Source organism: Papio anubis, chromosome 18 (genome assembly GCF_008728515.1).
Source record: "Papio anubis isolate 15944 chromosome 18, Panubis1.0, whole genome shotgun sequence".
Lineage (NCBI taxonomy): Eukaryota > Metazoa > Chordata > Mammalia > Primates > Cercopithecidae > Papio > Papio anubis.
The window spans coordinates 17,036,703-17,044,374 of NC_044993.1; the positions used below are offsets into that span (position 1 = coordinate 17,036,703).

At 44.5% G+C, this 7,672-nt stretch overlaps 1 protein-coding gene across 3 annotated transcripts in view; it reads right to left on the reverse strand.

Annotated features, from left to right (window-relative positions):
* Window positions 1-3,921, reverse strand: part of ZNF19 (zinc finger protein 19) — a 74,064-nt gene extending 70,143 nt beyond the window's left edge. For 2 of the 3 annotated variants that reach the window (XM_017953537.3, XM_031658118.1), the window contains exon 1: window positions 3,572-3,921. The gene's annotated coding sequence lies outside the window, so the exon portion shown is untranslated. The remainder of the gene's footprint in view (window positions 1-3,571) is intronic. The other variant, XM_009196822.4, reaches the window with a different exon arrangement.
* Between the last annotated feature and the right edge of the window lie 3,751 nt (window positions 3,922-7,672).

Consider the following 7,672-nt stretch of genomic DNA (forward strand, 5'->3'; position numbering starts at 1 on the left):
CAATGATGTGATCTCGGCTCACTGCAACCTCTGCCTCTCGGGTTCAAGCAATTCCCCTGCCTCAGCCTCCTGAGTTGCTGGGACTACAGGTGTGCACCACCACACCTGGCTAATTTTTGTATTTTTAGTAGGGACGGGGTCTTGCCATATTGGCCAGGCTGGTCTTGAACTCCTGTCCTCAAGCAATCCACCCTCCTCAGCCTCCCAAAGTGCTGGGATTACAGGCATGAGCCACTAAGCCCGACTATATTTTATTTTTAATTGACAATAATTTTATCTATTTATCTGTAGACATTTTTGATTGTCACAACTGGAGAGCGGGCGATTCGGTGTTACTGGCATCTACTGTGTAGGGGCCTGGGATGCTGTTAAATAAACATCCTACAAAGCACACGACAGTTTCCTATAACAAAGAATTATTTGTTCCAAAACGTCAATCGTGCAGTTGTTGAAAACCCCCACTCTACACCAACCAGGGATAAGGATAAAGAGCTGATGACTCAAATGGATTTCCCTTTCATCTCATCCAACCTCATTCAAATGGATGTGCCACCAGCCCAAATGTCCTGACTGGGGAGATATAACCAGGGCTTTTTGATACCCACTCCATTGGTAACCATCTCAAGAGGAGAGTAGTAGAGTAGCTATTACAAAACCACAGAGCTGCATCACACAAGGTGAACCAAGAAAAGACTGAGGAGAGGAAGTGAGGTGCAGTCAGCCTTCCTGGGACCAGTCACTTGCTGTGCCTTAACTAGTCATGGCTCATGTCCACCCTAATTCAGGCACCTGTGGCCAGAAGAGGAAAGGGTTTAAAGAAGCAAAACGTGATCATTTAGGGCCTCAGGGAAAATGGGCAGGATGAATGAAACCTGAAGCAAATGTGCTAGACAAACATGTATAAGTGACTGGGAACAGAGACACCATTCATGAATGCCAAAAAGCTCTGTAGACACTGCAGGCTTGAGACTAGTGTTTCTCAACCTTTTTGTTTTTTTTTTCTCCCTCATTATCATCCCCAATCACCACTCCAGCAAGCCTTGCAGACATTGTTTTCCTAATCGCCACCACCGCCCCATACAAAATTTTAATATCACAAATATACCACTGGGCCCCGCAGTGGCTCACACCTATAATCCCAGCACTTTGGAAGGCTGAGGCAGGTGGGTTGCTTGAGCTCAGGAGTTCAAGACTAGCCTGGGCAATACGGTGAGACCCTGTCTCTACAAAAAAATACAAAAATTAGCTAGGAGTGTTAGTGCACACCTGTAGTCCCAGCTACTCAGGAGACCAAGGTGGGAGGATCTCTTGAGCCTGGGAGGTCGAGGCTGCAGTGATCCGTGATTGTGTCACTGCATTCCAGCCTGGGCAACACAGTGAGACCCTGTCTCAATACAAAACAAAACAAAACAAATATACTGTCGATTTGTTTATGTATTTTGGCCCTCTGAAGGACTACAAACCATTGTAATATCTAAGGGTTTTTGCCCCCTGCCCAAGAACCAACTTTTACCACTCCATGGTCACTTCCCTTGAGAATGTATGATTGAATCCACTGTCCCTAATATTTTCAGCTCCTTCCCCAGCCCCTCTCTTTTTTTCTCAACATACCTTTTCATTTGTCAAACCCCCAACTATGTTCCTTGCTCAACAATAATTAATTGTAATTAAGTAAGTCACACATAGAAGAGCAATTTTCAAACCGTAAAGACCTATGACAACGTCAGTTAGTTGCAGTAGTAAAAAAATAACCCAAGTGGCCAGGTGCGGTGGCTCATGCTGGTAATCCCAGCACTTTGGAAGGCTGACACAGGTGAAACACTTAAGATCAGAAGTTCGAGACCAGCCTGGCCAACATGGCGAAATTCCATCTCTACTAAAAATACAAAAATTAGCAGGGCACGGTGGCAGGCACCTGTAATCCCAGCTATTCGGGAGGTTGAAGCAGAAGAATCGCTTGAAACTGGGAGGCAGAGTTTGCAGTGAGCTGGGATCATACCACTGCACTCCAGCCTGGATGACAGCAGGAGACTCTCTCTCAATAATAAAAAAATAATAACAATACAAGTAACTCTGAGTAGTGTCCTCTCCCCATCCCCAACCCTCAACCTAACCGTGTGGGATGGGCATTGGCTTGCTTTCCTGGCTAGTTTTCTTTTTTTTTTTTCTTCTTTTTTGTAGAGATGGGGGAGTCTCCCTATATTGCCCAGTCTGGTCTCGAACTCCTGAGCTCAAGTGATCCTCCTGCTTCAGTCCTCCAAAGTGCTGGGATTACAGGCATGAGCCACTGTGCCTGCCCCTTGACCAGTTTTCAAGCGGGCTTCTTATGAACCTAAAAGGACAATAAGGAGGCTAGTTTATTGTTTGTGTTTTAATGACAGAAACGTACATGCAGTAAACACATGAAGCTGCTCTTCATGAAGAATGAGGTACCGGCCAGCGCAGTGGCTCATACCTGTAATCCCAGCACTTTGAGAGGCCAAGGCAGGTGGATCACTTGAGGTCAGGAGTTCAAGACCAGCCTGGCCAACATGATGAAACTCTCTCTCTACTAAAAATACAAAAATTAGCCGGGCATGGTAGCAGGCATCTGTAATCCCAGCTACTCAGGAGACAGAGGCAGGAGAATCGCTTGAATCCGGGAGGCGGAGGTTGCAGTGAGTGGAGATCACGCCACTGCACTCCAGCCTGAAGGACAGAGCGAGACTCTATTTCAAAAAAAAAAAGACTGAGGCATCTTTCAGGCCTTAGCTCTTGCTCTGCCCTAAATCAATGTGGATTTCGATGGTTAAGTGCTGATGATGGAAACATGTTCAAAGGAAAAAAGGCCCCTGGTTCTTTCATGATGTATCATAAACCAAGCTATGAAGCCTTTACAGATGCAGCACACAAAGCAATCTGGATGCAAATAAACTTGAAAAACTTGATTATATTAAATTTAACTGGAGTTACATTAAGTAAGGAGTAGAGTGGCCGGGCGCGGTGGCTCACGCCTGCAATCCCAGCACTTTGGGAGGCCGAGGCAGGTGGATCACGAGGTCAAGAGATTGAGACCATCCTGGCCAACATGGTGAAACCCTGTCTCTACTAAAAATACAAAAATTAGTTGGCCATGGTGGCACGCGCCTGTAGTCCCAGCTATTTGGGAGGCTGAGGCAGGGGAATCGCTTGAACCTGGGAGGCAGAGGTTGCAGTGAGCTGAGATTGGCCACTGCACTCCAGCCTGGTGGCAGAGCACGACTCCATCAAATAGAAAGAGAAATAAAGAAGCAGAGAGAGAGAGAGAGAGAGAGAGAGAGAGAGAGAGAGAGAGAGAGAGAATAGAGAATAGAGCGATTCTCCCAAACTTTGACCAGGGAACATTTTTTGTTTTCTCAACATACCTATTACAATCTGTCAGGAGAGTATTTTGAGAAAGACTCGTTTGGGAAATGCTGAATTGTTTCCAGCAATCATAATCCTGGATGGACCTAACGCCCTGTCTTCTCTTAAGCCCCAGCAAGGCAAATGCTGAATACAGAGACCCACATGCAAGGGAAGCTTACTTCATGTGAAACTTATGATCACCTACCTCAGTTTATGGATCATCTCATTCCTCATCTCCTGACCACATTTCTTCTGCTCCTTCCCAGAGGGGAAAAAAAAGTCATCAGACAGGAACTTCTCAACTCTCCAATGCCAAACATATAAATTCCCTTCATAGCCCGTCTTCCCTCTTCTACCACATTATGGTACAGATGTTCCATATGCTGTTGGCGGCCAGTCCCACCATTACGGCTTTGCATTCCATCCTCTCCCACCTTCTCAAGAACTGAACATTTTTATTATTCGCTTCTTCTCTGCTGAACTTCTCTTCCACTAAATCCTTCTCTTTGGCTTTTTTAACCTAATGATCTTCCTTCTTGAAACCCCCCCACCCTGCCCCCACCCTCGTTCCCATATCCTGATCCAGTTACTAGCCTCTCTCTCTTCACCTTCATGGCCAAACTGCCCTAAAGTGTTGTCTGCATTCATGGGCCTTATTTTCTCACCTTCCACTTCCTCCTCAACCCATTCCAATCTGGATTTTGCTCCCTTCTGTCCCCTGAACCAGCTCCAGGAAACAATAAAAATTAAATTCCATGGTGCTCACTCACTCCAACAGATAATTTCCAATTCTCATTTCACCTGAACTCTCAGCAACAATTAACCTTATTGACCATTTTCTCCTTAAAACACTGTATCCCAATTTTTCTTCCACTTCTCTGGACACTTCTCAGTGTTTTATAGAATATCCTCTTCTACACAGCTATTCAGTGTTGGAGTTCCTCAAGGCCCAGGCATAGAAGAGCCTCTTCTTTTTTCACTGTAGGCTTTCCCTTTAGACAATCTCACCCATCCCCATGATTTTGAACACCACTTACATGTGGATGACTTGCAAATGTATATCCCCAGCTCAGGTTTCTCTAAGTTCCAGATCTGTATATCCTATCACTGATTTGACATCTCAAAAGACCCTCAGATTCAGTGTCCAAACACTGCATTCATGATTTTCCCCTCCTCCAGACCAGACCATGCCAAGCTTCCTCATCCTTCCTGGGTCTCTTTCCTACCTTCCAACTTTTTGCCAAGTCCAAAACCTGAACTTTACCCTTGACTTCTTCCCCTAGTCATTCACCAAGAACTGTTGATTCTACCTGGTCAGCATTTAAGTTCATCTGCTTCTCTTTTCCCTTCACCTCCTCCTCCCTGCCTTGTTCCTGCCACCATCACCTCTTCCCTGACTGTCATCCTGCCTCCAAACTGCCAACATCAATCCAGTATCTACACTGTACTAAAAATTCAGAAAGTCTAAATTGCTTAATGTCATTTAGAAAGCTACATTCATGATCTGACCCTTGTCTCCCTCTCTTATCCCTCCTTCTTAGACTCTACTTTCTACCCAACTCATATCCATAGATCTACCAAGTTACCATATACACATCTTCCTCTGGATTTTAGATCATGCTATTTCTCCTACGTAGAGTACCCTACTTTGTCCCACTCCCAACTTTTCTGGCTAATATTTTTGATCCTCCATGTTTCAACATCTCTGAAAGTCTTGCCTGCCTTGCCTCCCCACTCCCTGTTGGAAGTCACTGCTATACGATTTACATAATCATAGTTTATATAATATAACACTGTTATCAAACCATTCAGTTTGCATGTTCTTTGAACTCTCTGACGGAAAAGACTGTCTTATTTACTATGGTATAATCAATGCCTAGCACAATACCTGGCACATAGTAGGCACCCAATAAATGTTTGCTTAGTGAATGAAGACTTTGATTCTATCTGCATTATATGTAAAGGGCTCATCCTTTATATAGTATTTGGGGGGAAAAGGGCATATTCAGCCAATAACAGAAGCTTTTACTCTGGGAAACACAGTGACATCCTTACAGATCCAGGTAAGACAGAGCCACCATTTAAAAGTTTCCTCTTTAAGAGAAATAAGGGAAGCTGAATCTTAAAGCCAACAGCTCAAAAGTGCTGGATCGAGTAGGTTAGCACAAGTGAGGGGGTGGGCAAAGCAGAGACTCAAAAAGTGAAGTTGACTTGTATTTTTTATAGTAATATTATTGTGGCAAGAGAGGCTGAAAATGATGGCTGGTTTTCTGAAGAGCTGCATGTGTCAGAGGTGTTTGAACCAGAGTGACTCCATCTTGAATAGCGGCTGGACAAAATAAGGCTGAGACCTATTGGGCTGCATTCCCAGGAGGTTAGGCATTCTTAGTCACAGGATGTGATAGGAGGTCAGCACAAGATACAGGTCACAAAGACCCTGCTGATAAAACACGATGTGGTGAAGAAGCCAGCCAAAATCCACCAAAACCAAGATGGTGACGAAAGTGGCCTCTGATCATCCTCACTGCTCATTATACATGAATTATAATGTATTAGCATGCTAAAAGACACTCCAACCAGCATCATGACAGTTTACAAATGCCATGGCAATGTCTGGAAGTTGCCCTATATGGTCTAAAGGTAAGAGGAACCCTCAGTTCCAAGAATTGCCTGCCCCTTTCCCACAACACTTATGAATAATCCACCCCTTGTTTAGCATATGATTAAGAAATAACTACAAGTATACTCAGTTGAGCAGCCCATGCCACTCTTCTGCCTATGGAGTAGCCCTTCTTTTATTCCTTTACTTTCTTAATAAACTAGCTTTTACTTTGCTCTATGGACTCTCCCTGAATTCCTTCTTGCATGAGGTCCAAGAATACTCTCTTAGGGTCTGGATCAGGACCCCTTTCTGGCAACACATGTGTTCACAGGGTGAAGCTTATGAACGAATCGATTGCCACCTGCAAGCATTTGGCAAATACTTGCTGACTGGTTGCTTTACAACCTGGTTTTTAGCCAAATCTCCAAGAAGAAAGTTTCTGGCTTGTTTTCTTTCTCCACTCTCATAATGGCCAAGTATGGTTAAAGGAATGGCTTGGGAGAATAGTCATCTTTGATCTTTTCTCTCACCTTCTACATTCTATCCATCAGCAAGTCCTGTGAGCTCAACTTTCAAAATATACCCTGAATCAGACCACTTCTAACCATCTCTACTGCTAGAGATGGATCTTTGGATTCAACCTCAAATCCAAAGAAACCTCAAATCTCTCTTGAACTTCTACAAGAGCCTCCTAACTGGTCTCTCATCTCTTTTCTTTCAGCATACTTCACCTTCCATTACTATTCAGAAACTCTTTTACTATTCGGAAGTTGAGGTAGGGGATTCAATTGGGGTTTCCTTCCAAAAGCCAGTCCCCTCTTGTATGGCAGAAGCTATTTCCAGGCACAGAAGACTCAGAAAATTGTGTCTCAATTACCTCCACACCAGCTCACTCATAGGTTTTATGCCAGGAGGAGCAGGCTAGAAAGACTATGGGCTACCATCCAAATCCAAGGCTCCACTTGTGGAGCAAGGCAGGTGTATCATTTCAGAAGAAGTGGACCCCTACTCTGAGGTAGTGGTAGAGATTCTGTCCAGGGGGAGAGAAGGCCATAAGAATAAAAAATTCAGAGGCTTTTTCTAAAAGGACTTACTGAGCCAGGTGCAGTGGCTCATGTCTGTAATCCCAGCACTTTGGGAGGCCGATGGAAGCGGGTCACCTGAGGCCAGGAGTTTGAGACCAGCCTGGCTAACATGGCAAAATCCCGCCTCTACTAAAAATACAAAATTAGCCAGGCATGGTGGCACACGCCTGTAATCCCAGCTACTCGGGAGGGTGATCCAAGAGAATCACTTGAACCCAGGAGATGGGAGGTTGCCGTGATCCGAGGTCATGCCATTGCACTCCAGCCTGGGCGACAGAGCAAGACTCTGTCTGAAATGAAATGAAATGAAATGAAATGAAATGAAATGAAAAGAAAAGAAAAGGACTCACTACTTTATTTAGAGGAAAATGTGAGGAAGTTCATGCCTAAGTGTGCTGTCAAAAACAGTGGAGATTTTTGTGGTAAACAATTAGGAGGAGGCTCTTAGCTCCATTAAACTACTAGCAACAAATAAAATGGTAGACCAGCTAGAAGTTTAACAGAGAACCAGGGAAAGAGACAGCTAAGCAGAGCTCTCCTGGGCTCGAAGCAAGCCTCAAAGACTGCCCCAGCAAAGGGACCTGACTAGTTGAATCAGGTGATGGAGCAATTTATGCCC